This window comes from Mustela lutreola, chromosome 4 (assembly GCF_030435805.1).
Source record: "Mustela lutreola isolate mMusLut2 chromosome 4, mMusLut2.pri, whole genome shotgun sequence".
Taxonomy (NCBI): domain Eukaryota; kingdom Metazoa; phylum Chordata; class Mammalia; order Carnivora; family Mustelidae; genus Mustela; species Mustela lutreola.
The window spans coordinates 162,107,687-162,127,008 of NC_081293.1; the positions used below are offsets into that span (position 1 = coordinate 162,107,687).

Genomic DNA, 19,322 nt, shown 5'->3' on the forward strand with positions numbered 1-19,322 from the left:
GCTCGCCTCAGAGCTTCAGAACAGGTAGAGAAAATGTATGGTTCGTAGACCTGCAGCATCATCACCCCCAGGAATGTGGCAGAAGGGCAGAATGTGGGGTGTATACTTTCCTAAGGTCCCCGGTGACTTGGGGGGGGTATAGTACAGTGTGGGAAGCACTGGTCTAACCCATACTCTGACTTTCTGAACTCAGGCTGGAATGGAAAGGTGAATTTAAACCTCCTTGTCCAGGGGTTTAGGTGAAAGGGAACTTTATCCAGGCAAGAGCAGCCAAAGATCAGATCTCGGCCTCCCAAACAGAGCTAGCAGTCTGCTGGGGAACACAGCTGACTGACTCAAACCTGAATAAATGGGCCAGCCTCAACGTGTGGTGGCTGTGTTAGCGAAAACCTACCAGGTTAGATCTAATTCAAAAATCTTTTAGTTTTAGATGAGTGATATCTAGTCTCTCCCCTGTGAGGGCAAATGTAAAATAGCCTAAAATTTGTATTAGCAGTTAGAAAGTTGGTCAGATCCCTTTTCCTCTGGGAATCAGTGCATTCATTTCTCTCACAGTTCGGCTCATGAATTAACTATTTCTCCTGGAAGTGAAATTGGAAGAGCTTCCCTGAGCAAAAAGCAATTTCATTCCCCTCTGATTTTTTTCTAGGTGCAGGTTAGCTTAAAGCTCAGCACTACCTTGCTCTGCAAAAAATGCTCCAAGCGGACCTGTTCTTCTCCACAATGTCGTCTTGCAGGTAAATTAGAGCCAAAGAATTGGAGGAAAAAGCAGCCTCAGAATTTGGTGTTTTCTTAGCTTATTGTACTGTATTTTTGGCAAGTCTTTCAAACTTAAAGTGTTAAAAATTTTCCCATCTCCTTTAGGGATGCCAAGCAAAGGTTAATAGAATGGTGCAGTGAGTTCGATCTCCTGGGGAGAAAAGGAAGCCTATAAATAAATAGATCAAACACTATGACTAGGTATAGATGAGGTTTTTAAAGGAAAGATTAATCATGAACACAGTCATCAATCCACATTAACCTTGCAACTACTGTGCTGCCCTATTTATAGGCGTGGCCATCAGAGTCATTCTGATAAGCAAGGGCTTACCAGCGGGGCTGTCTCTAACACAGCCCAGAGCTTTTGTTCTCCCGCAGAACTCTTTGTAATGAGCCCCTGTTGGCTTCAGAATTACACCTCAAAACGTCAGTTCTTGTGTTTTGATCTTTGCTCATCTCATCAAGCTCGATTTTTGTCATTTCCTATGTCTCCTGTGCTGTCATTTCTGTTCTCCAATACCTCTCTTCAGTGCATTTTCTTATGACATTTACTGTTCTTTTTGCTCAGAATGCTCTTCTCCCATTTTCCAAACATCGTCACCTGGTTGGTCCTGATCCCCTGCCTCCTCAGCTGCCTCCTCCCAGAAGCCTCTCAGGGTCTTCTAAGCCAGAGTGGAGAGGGCCTCTCCGGGTCCCATTGTGTCATGGGCTTAACCCCTTTCTTTCTTTCTTTCTTTTTTTTTTTTTTTTAAAGATTTTATTTATTTATTTGAGAGAGAGATCACAGGTAGGCAGAGAGGCAGGCAGAGAAAGGCGGAAGCAGGCTCCCTGCTGAGCAGAGAGCCCGATGTGGGGCTCGATGCGGGGCTCAATGCGGGGCTCGATCCCAGGACCCTGAGATCATGACCTGAGCTGAAGGCAGAGGCTTAACCTACTGAGCCACCCAGGTGCTCCTTAAACTTCCTAATAATCCCTTGCTTATTTATCTTTCTCTCCTAGACCAGTGGTTCTCAGCCTTGGTTGGACACTTAGAATCATGTGGGGACATTTTAAAACTCCAACTATCCAGATCATACCCCACATTAATGAAATCACAATCTCAGGGAAGGGGGTGGGACTCAAGTATCAGTATTTTTTAAAGCTCTCCCAGGGATTCCAGGGTATAAGTCAATTTGTGAAGCACTGTAATAGGCTGTAAACTCATAAGAGTGCAGACAGTCATAACTACCAGAATGCTTGGTACATAAGGGGACCCAACAAAGCTAAATAAATGGGTGAGTGAATAAGATGTTGGGGTTGCAACTTTGCAGACTCTAAACTTTGGTTCCCAGGTTACTGTTGGAGGATCACGTTTGTAGGTACCTGAGCCCTTAAGATCCATCTTCAACAGAAATGGATGACTTCTGTTTTCAAGAAACGTAACCAAGCTAATCAGATACTTGATCGCTGTTCCTTTCCTGCTCTCAGCCATTAGCTCATTCTGTTCCCAGTAAGGAAGCCTACTTAGCAAAATTAAGATTAGATAATACAAGGGGAGGAAGTGGAAACCTTACAGGATGTTTCTATTTGTCTGTGATGCCTGATAAAAAACAACTTTCTACTATAAAGATTCCATGGGCTGGATGTTCTTGACATTGAGATAATTTATCTGAAAGGGCTCTGAAAACCATGACGTGACATTGTTATTATGGCTACATTTCACTTATTCCCATAACAAATATTCAGAGGGTCTCTGTGACTGCACTAAACAATAGGAATATAAAGGGGCCAAGAGGCAGCTGCCTCTTCTGTGGGGTGAGTATGATGGAGCATCCTGAGAATGGGTCATTGGCACTTGGGTGGGAACTCCAGGAACCGAGGGAAAGGAATGCTATGCAGCTATGTTACTGCACCGGTACCCACCTCCAGGCTGTGAGCCCAGTGGGGTGGAGGCCATCCTATTTCTTTGCATTTGCTCAAGGCCTGACACAATTCCTGGCCTTTATATCAATTATATCAATTGTCAAGATAAGATTAATCAATTATGAGCCATTTATCAGGTCAGATTCTTTGAGGTCCAGGTATTAGAAGACCAGCTTAGATTCATGTAAGCATAAAAATATTTATTAAAGGGGCTAGGGTAGTTGAGAATGTCAAAACCAACATCAGAAAAGAAAAACACAGCTTATAATCAGAACCTTGGAAAGGCCGTACCCAGGGATGGAATTCCTTCTCAGGAATTCTGACCCTAGAAACTTGGGCCCCTGGGTACCATTCACCTCTGCTTTTCTTGTTTGTATTGGATTCCCTCTCTCTTTCTAGAGGGTGGCTTGGGACATGCGATTGGCACAGGGGCAGGCAATGGCTCTGGACTCAACCTTATCCAAACCTTCTCTCTGAAGAGGGAAGGATTGTTTCCCTTAAGCTTCAGTCCATGGGAAGGATTTTGATTGCCCTGAATGAAGTGGTTGCCAATCCTGACCAGTCACTGGGGGAGAATGTAGGCATATACCTATAAAAAGACGGGGGTGGGGTTCTCAAGGAAGGCAGATGTTCTCAGAATGGTACCGCTTGTCGGCACGTGGGTGTTAGGAGACTCCTGACCCTGTCAGTTATGGGAAAGAGGATTAACAGGTTGTGGCTATTCATTGCAGATTTGTAGGAAAAGTTCAAGAAGGTCTAAATTCCCCTCTGCAGGGCAGCAGCAATGACAATGAATGAGAACATGTAACTTTTCCAAACCCTAAGTTAAAAGCCTGTTTGTCTGGAAATCATGTTTTTATGTTTTTAACTGAAATTAGAATAACATTTATCCCATAGTGTCCCAAATCTGGTAAGGTAAGACTATGATCATAACTTTTGGCCTGAATGGAAATAGCAGGAGGTCGGAGGCGGCAATCCTGCCCTGAAAAGTGTCATGCTGGTTACTTACAGAGTGTGGCGACTGCGAGGACCATCACCCACTCAGTGGGGCTCCACGCAGGTCTGGGGCCTCAAGGATCTGCATCTGAAGAAGTTCTCCTTCATCCAGACTGCGGGCGCTCTTTAAATATCCCCTGGTCCTTCATTTAATAGGGGATGGGAGAGTGAGACCTTTGAACAAGTTTCTACTTCTTATTGTCCTGAAGCTTTCATTTTATGGCAAGGAAAAGACTCCAAGGTGGTTTTGTCCAAAAGGAGGAGGTCTTTGGTTCGTCATAGACCAGCAATGGTTCCACAGTTCTTTCTGATGGTATGAAATTCCAGAAGCAAGGCAAAGAGTACATGAGTTCACTGGCTTCCTTCAAAGTGGAGAATTTAAATAAGCCTCTCTGGTCAGAAACGTCTTGTGGGAATTGGGATAGCAGAGGAAGAAATGACAGGGCAGAGCTGATGGTCCTCAAGGCTTTCATGTTGTCTGTGAAAGCTGGGTCTGGCAAAATGATGCGCGGGATGGAAGTCACTGAGTCCTAATCACATGAAGCCAAACAGCTTGGACCATGTAGAGATAATGCAGATAAAGCATGTTTTCCAGGAACAGGTGAGGTCCAGGACAGGCCCGGGACCCTGGCATAAAAAGAACGAAGTAAGCCCCCAAAGAAGAGCAGACAGAAGGAGGCTGTTGGCTGGAGTGTTGAGTCAAATCCCAATGATAGTTGGACAGATCACCAGGCTGGAAAAACAGGGCAGAGGTAAACTTCTTTACTTTGCTTCAACTGTCCTCTCCCAGAGTAGTGACCCAGGAAAACACAATGACAGCTCATTCTAAATAGGACGGTTTTTCTGCAGCTAGCTTTGCAGACAAAGTTCCCATACAAATTGCTATTGAGTGTTTGCCACATTTTAAATAGGGTTCTTTGGTGAAGCCACAGTTCAGGGTAGCAAGAATTTTTAAAATTGTTCTTTAAAATAAACAGTACATGGATGTTTCTGCCCTATGCTAGCATAATTGCTCTCAGGGGGCAAATGATCTTTCACTGAACCAAATGAATTAATAGATCTGTGGTTCTACAGAATGCAGCTCTCCCTTCTGCCACCCAGACAGACCTAGGGTTTTGAAGCTGGGGACAGACTATAGAGAAGTGGTTCTGCATAAAAAATTGAGTTGAATCCAGAGTTTGTGTGGACAGAGAGAGGGAGGGAATGGACAAGGAAAGAGAATCTGCTGGCTGGCAGGAGGCTGATTCTTGAGGAGCCTGGGTCGTGAGGAGAGATGACCGGCAGAAAAAGTGAAGATTGCTTTCTTGGTGGAAGGACTGGCCAGGGAACTTCTCGAAACAGCACCCTTTAGTTGTCTTGTTTGATTGAAAATATTACTACAAGTATAAGATGTTAAAGTGTATACACATTTGAAAACCATAAAGGCAAACAGTGTTTGTAGGCTTCGGATATCACATTGCTCCATGCTCAAAGTGATGGCACACACCTGCCTTGCATGGGAGTTTTGTAGGAATCAAGGAAGAAGGGGCGGTAGTCCATGCTTGGGTCTATGTGTGGGAAAGAGAGGGGGCAGCATCAAACAGGATGATAGCGTAATGGAGGGGCAGGCACAGGAGATCAGAGCAGGTGCACCCTGAGGAAATGTAGGGAGTGCACTCATGTCCTCCCCCCTGAGCCAGGCCTTCTACTTACTCATTTCTTCCTTTTTATTATTATTATTTTTTAAATTCCAACCTCTTATGAATGAAAAGTTGGAACGTCTTGAAATGTTGAATGAATATCACTCTGACTTCTTGCATGCTTACCACAGAGTCAAGAATTGTTAACATTTGGCCACATTTGCTTCATTTATGTGTGATTTTAATTTTTACTATTTATGTTGCTACTTTTTTGTGGAGCCATTGGCATATAAGTTGCAGGACATCATGACACTTGAAATCTATAAACTTAAGCATGTATTCCCTAAAGAGAAGCCATATCACTTGACTCCTGAAAGAAAGGGTCAGCCCTAAATGCTGGGGAACTCAGAGGTCACCAGGTGCCTGGCACCTGAGTTATAAAGCAGGGAGACCGAAAAAGCCCCCCCCCCCCACCTTCCGGAAGTTGGTTGAGGCAGGGAGATAACCCTTGCTCACCCTGCCCAGACCCACTCCCGGCAGGCGTACTTTGTAAAGTGAAAATCCTTGGTACGCATCACCCGTCTTCTCTCCCTTCCTTTTCTCTCCCCATAGCGGTTTTCCTGTATTCTTCTTCCTTGGCTCTCTTTTTTACTTTATTACTCAGTGAAGCTTCTCCTTGTCAAGGCCGACCCCAGCTGGGTCACAGTTAGGGACACAGGAGTCTTAGACAGCTGGTGTGTTTGGGGGGAGGGAATGAAGGGGTGGGTGGAGAGAACAGAGAGAGTGCTGCTTGTGCAGAAAAAAAGTCTTGGGCATGATTTAGCCCCTGGCACTGGCTAGTGGGGAGGCTATCTTAGACCAGCCATAGTGGTCTGTCTGTCTGTCTGCTCTGCCACGTTCTGTGTTTCCATCTGTGCATCCACCACACTGTCTCTGTTTATGCCTCTGACACTACTTCTTTCCCTCCTTGTGTCTGTCTCTTCCTCTGTCTTTCTCTCTGGCTGTCTCTGACTTTTATCCCGGTCTGTCTTTCTAGATCCTCCCTCCCTTTACCATTTTTTCTACCTCAAGTTCAAATGATGCTGAACTTAGAGAAGAAGCCTGTTGAAGCAGGGATAAGATATGCCACTCAAAAGGATCCGCTCTTTTTTAGAACTGTTAGTGCCCAGACATCTGAGAAGCACACTGGGGCCTTTGGAAAAGAAAACAAGTATGGTTGTAAAAGAATAATGTCGGCAATAACAAATAAGGACATCGACCACTTCGTGATTTTGTTTGTTTCCATTTTGGTATAAGTGCTCATGGGATAAACAGTTACCATTTCAATGGTCAGGATGCTTTATTTATTTACCACACTGCTGTCTGCCTCCCTGTGGCCTTTTTGGGAGGATGAAATCTCCTCTGCGCCAATTAAGATGTTAAGGAGAGACAGGCACTGCATTTTTAGATTCCTGCAGAACAGGTCTGCTAGCTATGAGCCTGAGGGCAGTGTAGACAGCCCCTCCTGGAATCTGTTGGAGTTGTGGTTCCAGCTAATATGAGGACATTTGCCAAAAAATGGAAATTCCAGTGGCACCTAAGCAGGTGCATCTCCCAGAGCAACCACTGGGCCCCCTGTACTGTGCCCACTTGAGCTGAGGGCTCACCTTAGAAAGCCTCAAACCCTGGTTATTGTTGCACTGGATCTGGCTGGCACACAGATCCAGTTGATGGCCTGAGGTGCTTGAAACAGAATCAGTAGGACTTCTTCTCTCCAGCATCATTTCATCCTCCTAATTGTCTCCAATGTAAACATATAATCTGGTCGGGCAGGCAACTTCTAAATCAAGCCCCAAGAGTCATAGGCGCCAATTACAAGACAACTATGCTGGGTTTGCTGCATTTGAATTCTGCATTAGACCACTGAAACCTGATTTTCCTATTGTTTAGTAGGAGAAACCTCTCGGGGCTATTGAAATTAGCTGCAAAAAAAGTTAGAGACTTTTTTCATCTTTAAATTCAATGTAAACATTATTTATTGGGAAACTGTTACATGCTCTGTACTGTGCTGGATCTATTGGGGCTGGGTGGGGGGTGATGCACAGATGGCTAAAGTCGACCTCAGACCTGAGATAGGCAACAGAAGTGTGGGAGAGTGAGCAGAGTCGAGGAGGGAATTGGGAAGCTCTCTCGAAGCGGGGGTGATATTGGGAGCAGGGAAGCAGGGAACACAAAGGACTCGGGTGGTTGGAAAAGAGAAGCAAAAGGGAAGCCCAGAGGGAGACAAGCGACAGCATGAAATGCCGCAGACTACAGCTGTTCCTGGAAGTGGGAAGCAAGATTAGGCAGTAGTCTAGAGCAATTTGGGGGGAGGCTGGGAAAGAGTTTCTGACACTTTGGGTGTTTTCCCTGTCATGGAAACCATTACAGTTTGCTCTGCTTCTTGCCATCACCACCAGGGACTGAGTTAACGTGGTGGGCTGACTTTTACAACTACGGATTAGAGTGTATGTTTGCACTTTAGCAGACCATGCAGGGCATCGAGATCCGAGGGATTTGGGTTCAAATGCCGAATTCTACCCATCCAGAAAGAAATTAAACAACTCTGAGGCTAGGGCTGCGCTCCCAACATTTTCTTTCCTTCTTTCTTTTTGTTCTTCTTCTGTGTCTTGCCCCTTTTCCTCCTGTGAGACATCAGAATCTCGACTCTGAGAGATTCTCATGAATGGCCTCCACAGGCAAGGTTCACCTGGGCCAGCTGTGCCATCTCCCCCAGCCTCTTGCTCAGTACCTGGCTAATTCTCCGCTAAAAGCCACGGATAGAAAGGCATTGGGGAATGATGCAGACTTTCCTGAAGAGTCCGTGGGGGGCAGAGGAGGGTGCTTACATCAGATATTCCACAGCAAATCATTTTAAAACCTCCCCTTAGAGATTTCTGTTCTTTAAAGTTACCTCCTGGTGGTATGGTCTCCGGACGCCAGCCTCTTCTTCGTCTCCTCTGACAGCATCCACTGGCTCTCTTCTTCCCTCCTCTTCTCATCTCATTAAAATAATTTCCTCCCCGATTAGGCAGAGCAATTCCACCTTGCCTTGATGCTTAACAGCCATTTGTACCCAGTCATCATGGTGAATAAACCAAGGTTCTGTTCTCAGCGGCCATCTAGTGGCATCTGGTGCTATTTCAGCACCCCTGGGGGGTAAATAAACAAAACAAAACAAAACACCTGCATGAGGTGCTTTAATTTAGGCCCTTATGAGATGATAATCAAATTTGTAGAGATAGTGAGCTCTTACTCTGTGATGAGAATCACGTACACGTTGCTGGAATAACTATGGTTATATTTGATATGTTCTAAAGGATATGCAAGAGGTTTTAATACCAATGGCCAGACCCCACTCACTGTGCAACTGGTAATAACTCTTAACCAACAAGACTAATGGCCTGGTTCTGGGGGAATCTGATTCATTTCCTTCCGTGCTTCATTGTGGAGGAATAACCCCTTCTGTAGTCCTTAGCTATTGCCCGTTGTTGTCATCGTCGTCATCCTCTAGCTATTGTTTTCTAGCTGACGATTGGCTGGTGATGCTGCAGTCCCCTCCCCTGCATCCCCCACCCCACCCCGACCCCTGCTGCTGCTGCTGTGTGTGGCAGCATGGCTGTGTCCTCTTGCAGGATTACTGGTCTTCATGCTCTGGTGACAGGAGTGGGAAGATTAACTTCCAACCTAAAATTGAGCCCTGAATTGTGTATATTATGGCACTGTTACCATCATTAAATACCACCCTCTCCTTATCGTGGCAGATTTCGATGTTACAGTGCAATTACTGCATGCCAAATAGTATATGGGAACATGAGCTGTATGACCTTGATTTTGAGTCTTTGTGTATCCTTATGTAAAATGGTCATAACAATATTGACTTAGGTTGCTGTAATAAGGATTAAGTGCTCTCTATATTATGTAAACTGCTTGGAAACTAGCAAGTATGTACACATTTCTTTCCTACAAGTTCCTAAAAGTTCCCTTTTCGTAAATGCTAAGTTGCTATCACACTATTGATCACACTATGCACTTAGGAATAGAAGAATCAAGATAAAAAACGAATATTTGTCAAACACCTAATTCACATTATTACAGAAATCAGGATAAAACCTAGAAAAGACTGTGGACTCTGAGAAACAAACTGAGGGCTTTAGAGGGATAGGGGTGGAGGGATGGGTGAGCCTGGCGATGGGTATTAAGGAGGGCATGGATTGCATGGAGCACTGGGTGTTTTATGTAAACAATGAACCTTGGAAAACTATATCAAAAACTAATGATGTACTGGGGCACCGGGGTGGCTTAGTGGGTTAAAGCCTCTGCCTTCGGCTCAGGTCGTGATCCCAGGGTCCTGAGATCGAGCCCCGCATCAGGCTCTCTGCTCAGCAGGGAGCCTACTTCCTCCTCTCTCTCTGCCTGCCTCTCTGCCTACTTGTGATCTCTATCAAATGAATAAATAAAATCTTAAAAAAAAAAGCCAATGATGTACTGTGTGGTAACTAACACGACACAACAGAAAATTAAAAAAAGAAAAAACTAGAAAAGAGATGAGAGAGTGAAGGAGTAAATCATATGGATATCTTTGAGAAAAAAAATCATCACTCATCCAACTGGACTCTGGACCAGAGATTATCAACTGGAGAACTGGATGAGGTAACATATTATACAGGCCTTGTTTTTCAATTTATTTTAAAAAGACCTTATTGTTTCCTTCAGAGCAGTTTTAGGTTCACGGAAAAATGGAGGAGGAGGGACAGATGCCCCACCTTCCCGATGGTCAACATCTCCCACTGTAGTGATTCATTTGTTATAATCAATGAACCTACAATGATACATCTTAATCACCCAAAGTCCAGAGATAATTTAGGGTTCCCACTTGGTGTTGTATATTCTACAAGTTTGGGCAAACGTGTGGTGACATATACCCAACACTGTAGCATCATTCAGAATAGTAACACTGCCCTAAAAACCCTCTGTGCTCTCCCTATTCATCTCTCCCTCCCCCCAAGCCCCCAGCAAACACTGATCTTTTTACTGTCTCCATAATTTTGCTTTTTCCAGAACAGTCATACAGTTGGAACCATATAATATGAAGCCTTCAGATTGGTTTCTCTCACTGGATAATATGCGTTTGAGATTTCTTTATGTCTTTTCATGACTTAATAGCTCCTTTCTTTTTAGTGCTGAATAATATTCCTTTGTCTGGATGTACCAGTTTATGTATCTTGTTCATCTAGCAAAGTAAATCTTGGTTGATTCCAAGTTTTGGCAGTTATGAGTAAAGCTGCTATAAACATCTGTGTGTAGGTTTTTGTGTGGACACAAGTGTTCAGCTCCTTTGGGTAAATACCAAGGAGTGCAATTGCTGGATTGTATGGTAAGAATATATGTAGTTTTATAAATAACCACCAAACTGTCTTCCAAAATGGCCAGACCATTTTGCATTCCCATCAGCAAGGAATGGGAGTCTCTGTTGGTCCACACTCACTAGCATTTGGTTTTGGCTGTGTTCTGGATTTTGGCCTTTCTGATAGGTGTGAAATAAGTAACTCATTGTTATTTTAGTTTACATTTCCCTGATGATATATGATATAGAACATCTTTTCATACACTTACTTGTCATCTTTGTGTTTTCTCTGGTGAGGTGTCTGTTAAACTCTTTGACCCATTTTTAACTGAGTTGTTTTCTTATTGTTACATTTTAAGAGTTTTATGTATACTTTGGATAGAAGTCCTTTATTAGACGTGTCTTTTGCAAATACTTTTCCACAGTCTGTGACTTGTTCTCTCTTTTTCTTGAAAATGTATTTCACAGAGCAGAAGTTTTTAATTTAATGAAGTCCAGGTTATCAATTATTCCTTTCATGGGCCATGCCTTCAGTTTTGCAAGGGCCTTGTTTTTCGCCCTAGAAATAACTGGTTCTCTCTAAAGAAGGATGGCTTGTCCTTTATGTGGTGACCTATTATGTTGGCAACCAGGACACAAGACATTTCATTCCCCACCCAGGATCCTTTCTATAAGCCTTTCCAGCAATCACAAGATGAACTCTGGATTTTTCATCATGTTTTTAATTTCAACATCTTTTCCTAAAATGATGATGGGAAAAGAACCCTGAGCTAGCAAGTTTAAATTTAGTCTGCCACTTAGAAGTGCAGTGACCTTGGATAAGTGACTTAACTTTCTGAGTTTTTTTTTTTTTTTTTTCAATTTGGTAAGATGATACTTGTCCCATGTGAAGTCATCAAGTACCTGACATGAACTCACTAAACCTTAAACCCAATCAATCATTCCCAAGTACAATGTCTACCTTGACCATGAATATTTGCCAAAAGGCCAATTTTTCATTTTACTCCTTCAGTTCATTCCTTGGGTTTAAGTTTTCCTAAGGGATTCAAGCACCTTGCTTTATCACTTTTTCCCTAATGTTTCTAATTAAGTGTATGCATTTGATGTGAAGGTGTGTGTGTGTGTGTGTGTGTGTGTGCACGTGCACATACATACAAAAGGAGCTTCTTTGTGAGCAATGGTGAAACAGGACAGAGTTGTCCAGGGAACACCATGCATTGCTGCCAAGGCCCCTGTACACTACTATGTTGCCTCGCTATCTCCACACACTTGAAGATTTTTCTCTAGTGCTTGTTCCTCACCCTCACTTGCTGTGGATATTCAAACACGTGGGGCCACATGTTCTAAATGAAGCCTTGGCAGGCAGGCAGCCACCTCCAAGAAGAAACTTCTTATTTTAGACCTGAAAACATAATGTGTTGCAGTGTTAACAGTAGAAGCAGAAGATTTTCCAACTGAATTTTGAAATTCAGGCCAGGTCAAGTCTAGCGAGTTTTTCATCTCAAGTGTTTAGCAGGGAAAATGTTTCAGTGTGATCACAGGCAGCCCAGGTAGGCTACAGACTTGCCAGAGACCACAGTTGAAAAGTCTGGCAAGTATGCCCAGAAAAATTCCTCCGACCATATCCTTTTCTTTAGGGCACTCATCTTGATTTGTAATTGTACATTCATTAGTGTGACTTCATCTGCCTTCCTTCTAGGCTTTAATCTCCAAGAGAACAGAGACTGTGTCTAGCACAATGCCTGGCATATGAGACTCTGTGCTGTAGAAAGGAAGAAAATGGACATTCACTCAGTATGTATTTATGTTTGTGCCAACTGAATGCTAAATAGACAACAAATAAATCATTATTGAATGGTAATGAGAAGGAACAAAAGGGAAGAACATTAATATTTGCATAATTTAGATATGTAAATTTTGTATCAAGCCCTAATTAACCACTGTCCCTTTATCCATTGGATTTTGAGTTTGTTTGTCCTGGTGCCCCAATAACAATGTTGAATGCATGTAGGATTTGTATATAAAATAGGAGAACAGAGCTGTGGATTTTAATGTATTTCAAGATGTTAAGTAGAGGCTGTCTTTTAAAATAAAAATACTTAATTATATTGAAACATCTACTTTTCAACAGCACAATTAAAGAGTGTTATTTTTTATATAGAAGGAAATGAAATGAAATACGGAGGTAAGCGTGAACTGACCAGGAACTACTCAGAAATCAAAGGAAACTCAATGTAGGGAACAGAGAGTATGATTTGGGGAAGAAAAATCTCTTGAATCCATTGAATCCATGCTGAACTAGAAATCGAATAATGACATGAATAAAACCTCGTTGACAAAACATGAGAGCTATTGAAATAGATGGAAAAGGCAGGGTATGAAATCAAATACAATTCACTTGTGCTGAGAACAACCTTTAGTGGCAATGTTTCATACCACGGTTAATATAAAATAAGTCATTACTTGAAAAGAAAAAAGAAAGCTCACCTTATTACATCACATCAATAATGCATTTTCTAGAAGCTCATCATGGTTCTTCCTATAAAGGCCAAATAATTCAGAGAAATCATCTTTCATGTCTCTTTCTGCCTTTCTACCCAGGAGGGTTCATTTCATTATTCTGTTTTGGTTCAACCTATAAAAATTCTCAAGGGGTTTTAATGCAGATGAATCCAGACACTCATGTAGCCATCTAAAATAATTCAGGACAAAAAGGAAAAAGTAAAGTAAACAATCTATTCCCATTTCTACTCTCAATCTCATCCTCATAACAAGGTACTTTTTGCTTTAGTTCTCCAGATAATAAGCTCAATTCTTCACTTAGTTTTGCCTTTAGAGAAATTACTATAGACTGTGTGCTCTTTTATTCTCTAATTAATAGCATTTACTATGTGCTGGGGGCTGCTCAGAGTGATCCAAATTCCTAAATTCTTTGGGCCTTTATCTCCTTCTCCGGAAAGGGGAAAAATAATACCTACTTCATATAATCTTGGTTAGGATTCAATGAGATAAAATAAATGAGATGTTCATGGCAGCATCTGATACATGGAGGCTGGTTCCATTCATTCTCTTATTTCATGACCTCTTTTACAGCAATATTTGATCACTCTTTAATGTACTTCCTCATAGGAGCTTAGAACCTGGGGAATGAGAAAGACATGAAAACAGAAAATGATATGCGATCAGTGAAATGAGGTAGGTATGCATGAGGCTCCCGACCAAGCAACAAAAAATGCTCTTTTTTCAGATTCCAGAAGTTATACCTGTCCATTAAAGGGAAATACAGAAAAGCTTATAAATGAAAATATAAATGAAAAGCCTCTCAGTCCTTTTGTCCTAACTATTGTTAGTATTTTGGTGTAGTATTATTCACAATTGAGATTATACACTTTATTTCTTATTGTTGTTGTTACAAACATTGCATGTTGGTTGTAAAAAAAAATTATGGATAATTAAAAACACAAATAAAACACACCCCAAACCCGGGACGCCTGGGTGGCTCAGTTGGTTAAGCGGCTGCCTTCGGCTCAGGTCATGATCCCAGCGTCCTGGGATCGAGTCCCACATCGGGCTCCTTGCTTGGCAGGGAGCCTGTTTCTCCCTCTGCCTCTGCTGGCACTCTGCCTGCCTGTGCTCACTTGCTCTCTCTCTCTCTCTGGCAAATAAATAAATAAAATCTTAAAAAAAAAACAAAACACACCCCAAACCGTTCATATAGCTACATTTAACAGCTTAGTGTATATCCATGTGAGTCGTCTTCTCTGTGATTCTATCCTGTTCTTAGTACCTGTTTGTCAATCTGTTTAACATTTCTTTCTTTCTTTTTTCTTTTTTTAGATTTTACTTATTTGTCAGAGCAAGAAGGTGAGAGGGGGGGGGGCATGCAGAGAGAGAAGCAGGCTCCCTGCTGACAGGGAGACCAGCCCGATGTGGGACTCGATCCCAGGACCCCGGGATCATGACCTGAGACGAAGGCCACGGCTTAACCAACTGAGCCACCTAAGTGTCCCTGTTTAATGTTTCTTAATCTGTATGTTCTTTTTAATATATCAGGAGAGTATTTCCATATCACAAGATTTCGTTTTAATATATCAGGTGAGTATTTCCATATCACAAGACTCATTAATTGCATAATTAATGATAATAGAATAAATTATTTTTGTACGATTTATTTAAACAATTTCCTATTGTGAACATTTATGCTTCTCCAAATTTTCACTCAAATGACAATACTGCAGTAAACTTTCATAGCAAAACCTTTCACTAAAAGGCTTAGATTTTAGATCTCTAAAAATTCCGATGGCATAAAATATTCACAGTGGCATTTAAGGTATTTAAAGATGTTGGTATATATGCTGTTAACTTGCCCACAAAGTTCCAGTCTTTCTCCTGCCCTACATCACCTCGACCAATGAGTAGCAATCAGGTTTTCTAATTGACAGTTTCACAGGTAAAGCATGATAACTCATTGTCGGTTGTGTTCCTCTGCTTAATAATGAAGGAAAGTCTACTTTCACGTTTCAGTTGGTTAATTTTCCCTTCTCTCCAAATTGCATATTAAAAAACTTTGTCCTATTATTAATTCTTTTCTTATCAGATCTTTTATTACGGATATTTATGCTTTGTAGTATATTTTGAAAATATTTTTGTTTGTTGGTAAATTATGTTCATGGGTATTTTGTTGCATAGAAGCTGTAGGAAAAAGGTTTTCTGGGACATCTGGGTGGCTCATTTGGTTAAGCTTCCAACTCTTGCTTTTAGCTCAGATCATGATCTCAGGGTCCTGAAATCAAACCCAGTGTTGGGCTCTGTGCTCAGAGGGGAGTCTGCTTGAGAGTCTTTCTCTCTGCCCCTCCCCCACCTCCACTTGCGTGCTTTCGTTTTCTCTCTCTAAAACAAATAAATAAATCTTAAAAAAAAATGTTTTCCAACATTTGGACAACTGAATCTATCAGTATTTCCCTTTATGGGTTCTGCTTCTGGCATTGGGCTTAGAAAGGCATTCCCTACTATACAGATTATGTGAATATTACATGATTTATCTGGGTATTTATACCACATGGTAATCCACATGGTATTTATATTTATGTAGTATGTGAAGTGGAGCACTAATTGTTTCTTTCCCCCCAAACACATAGCCAGATGTCTCAACTCTACTTGCTTTTCTTATATTGTATTTCTTTAGATAACCTGATATTCTTTTTGTCAGAGTCATGTTGTCAAACTATCCAAGTCTTCATTTACGTCATTTATTGGAGTTGAATCATTTGTTTATGTAAGTCTATGATAATTTTATTCCTTTCCTATTTATTTCCCATATTTTCTGGTTATTGAAAATGGGATTTTTTCCCCACCTGTTTCCTAATAGCTTATTTTTTATTAATATACTTTTTATTTTCTGCTGACTGATCACCTTATTGAACATTTTTATGATTTTAATGTTTACTGATTGACTTTTTTGAGTTATTTGCCTGATAACAAGTCATTATAAAGTCATACTATATATTCTTTTCCTTTTTGTATTTGCTTCTGTTGTTTCTTTCCTTGCACTAGTACTCCAAGCATTTTTAAATATTTAAATACGTTTACTCTTCTTTTTCTTTTTTGTCTTTTGCCTTTTTAACATCTATCAAAATGATCACCTTGCTATCTCCCTTTCACGTATTGCCATTTTCAACATTTCTCCAACTGAGATGTAAAGCGCATTATTTCTAGCATTAAAGAAGTTTTATGGGGGGGAGTGCACCTGGGTGGCTCAGTGGGTTAAGCTTCTGCCTTCGGCTCAGGTCATGGTCTCAGGGTCCTGGGATCGAGCCTCGCACCGGGCTCTCTGCTCTGCAGGCCTGCTTCCCCTCTCTCTCTGCCTGCCTCTCTGCCTGCTTGTGATCTCTCTCTCTCTCCTCTGCCAAATAAATAAATAAATTCTTTAAAAAAAAAAGTTTTACAGGGGAACCTCGCTGGCTCAGTCAGTGGATGGAGCAAGCAACTCTTGATCTCAAGGTTGTGAGTTCAAGCCCCACACTGAGTGTAGATTACTTTTAAAAAACTAAAAAAAAAAAAATGTGATTGATTAAGTTTGGAAAGAGTGAAGACAATTTTTCCTTGTATTTGAACAAATTAAGGTTGTGAGGAGACTTGCAGCCAGGAAATTTCTTTGACTTTGTGTAATTCAGCTTTCCCCCTTTTACTTTTTCCATCAGACATTTGAGATATGTTCAATTAATTACTGAAATGACAAGAAATCCTAATATTAACAATTGAGTTTCTGAAATTTATATTTCAGAATTAAATTTTCTATTGGGATTTGTGAATTAACATTTATAAATGAGCATACAATATGTTTTGGTTTTTTCCCTCTGTGTTATTTCTACTAGAATTAGGTATCAGGATTATGCTAGCTTTCTAATATTAATAAGGAAGTTTTATATCTGTTTATAAGATCAAAAGAAATTTAAATAGCAAAGATATAATCTTTTCTTTATGATCTGAACAAGCATGCCTGAGATCAAGCATGCCTTGGGGCCAGCAGCTTTTATATTTTGACAACTTCATCTTTTTCTTCCATGGTTATTGTTCAGCTCAGATTTTTTTCCACATCTTGCTTTAATTTGGTTCCTTACTTTTCCTAAAAGGTCATCAATATTAATGAAAATTTCAGTTCGTCTGCAAAATACATACTTCTTGAGTTCAGAGATAGAATCAATTACAAACATCACCAACTTTATGTCAGCTTCTTAGGGAAAAAAATCCTATTAAATTAACTAAAAAACTAATTTACTAATTAACAATGGTATACATTTAAATATACAATTGTGAACCACTTTCTTCAGTGTCTCAAAGTTTAAGTCTGTGATTCTTTTTTCCCATTAATAGTCAAAAGGTTTTGAAACATTTTACCCATGAGCAACTGATTATTTAATATACCATGAAGATAAAATGTTTTTTACAGTGCTTGAACTTGAATAATTTCTCAAATTTAGGTTTAACAGTAAAATTTAGGTAATATCAAATAATATTAACGTTCCTATATGTATTTCTTGTTTATTAAAGGGTTTGTTTTCTTTTTTCCCTTAATTGAATAGTATCCAGCAGTTAATTAAACAGCTTCTATTGAAAGTCAATCTGTAACTTTTGACAAACAGAAGTTCATTTCCTAAGTGATTAGCCTCTTTGCATGAACAGATCACTCAAACACACTTGAGTATTGAAATGTGTCTAATATATTTGGAGATACAGATACACAATGACCAAAATGAAGATAAAAGCACAAATTATTACTGAATAATATCATAAGCCCAAGACTTAGTTTTTGAAAGGATACAAATATTGACAAACCTTTGTCAAAACTGATAAAGACAATAGGGGCACCTGGGTGGCTTAGTTGGTTAACCATCTGCTCAGGTCCTGATCCCAAGGTTCTGGATACGAGCCCCACATTGGGGTCCCTGCTCATTGAGGAGTCTGCTTTTCCCCTTGTTCTCTCCCTCCCCCAACTTGTGCTCTCTCTTACTCTCTCAAATATATAATAAGATCTTTAAAAAAAAGATTGATAAAGACAATAAGGAGAGAATGCACACATTCCTAACATTTAGAAGGACAAAAGAACATCTTTATAAGACCTAAAGATACTGACAAGGTGACAATAAGAAATAATGAACAACTTTATGCTAATAAATTTGACCACTTAGATGAAGTGGGAAAATTTCTTGGAAAAAAAACACATTATTTATCTAAAATAACATAAAATTAAATAGAAGAGGTGAATAGTTCCATCTCTCTTAGAAACTGAATCTATAATTAAAAGGTTTTTTTTTTTTTTTTCAGAGAAATCTCCAGGCCCTAATGACTTTAGTGATAAACATTTTAAAAAGAAACGAAACTAATATTACTCAAGTGTTTTTGGAAAACATAGGATCAAAGAACATACCAAAACCTGTTTTATGAAGCCAATGTAACCCTGACAAAAAAACAGCAGATTAAAAGAAAGGAAAATTATACACCAATATCTATCAGGTACATAAGTAGGAAAATTCCTTACAAAATATTAGGAAATCAAATCAAGAACTATATAAAAAGAGTAACACATTATGATCAAGTGAGCTTTATCCCAAGAATGCAAAGTTCAGCATTTGGATATCAATCAAAGTAATTCATCATCTTAATAGAAAGAAGAGAAACCATATGATCATGCTAATACATACAGGAAACAGCATAAATATCCATTCATGACAATACCTCTCAACAAATTAGAAATAGAAGGAAGATTTTTAAACTGATGAAGAGTATCAACAAAAAAATCCTACCCCTAACATACTTAGTCAGGAGAGACTGAAGGCTTTTCCCCTAATCCAGAAATAAGTCAAAGTTGCCCACTCTCACTTCTATTTAATATTGTGTCCTAGCTAGTGCAATAAGGCATGACAATGAAACAAAAGGTGTATATAGGAAAGGAATAATTAAAATTAGTTTTGTTCATAGATGATATGATTATATATGTAGGAAATTCTAAATGAGTCTTTAAGGACTGCCGTAACTAACAAGGAAATATAGCAAGCACACAGGATACAAATCAATGTACAAACTTAATTGTATTTCTTTTTTTTTTTTTTTAAAGACTTATTTATTTATTTCAGAGAGAGGGAGAGAGCAGGGGTGGGAGTTGAAGAGGAGCAGAAGGAGAG

The 19,322-nt window shown here is 40.3% G+C and overlaps 1 long non-coding RNA gene across 1 annotated transcript; it reads right to left on the reverse strand.

Annotated features, from left to right (window-relative positions):
* Nucleotides 1–3,538: 3,538 nt before the first annotated feature.
* LOC131829623 (uncharacterized) lies at nt 3,539–13,364 on the reverse strand. The gene is made up of 3 exons (XR_009352933.1): nt 13,129–13,364; nt 8,209–8,446; nt 3,539–4,390 (listed from the first exon to the last, which is right to left on the reverse strand). It is a non-coding gene; the product is annotated as an uncharacterized LOC131829623 (long non-coding RNA).
* Nucleotides 13,365–19,322: the final 5,958 nt, after the last annotated feature.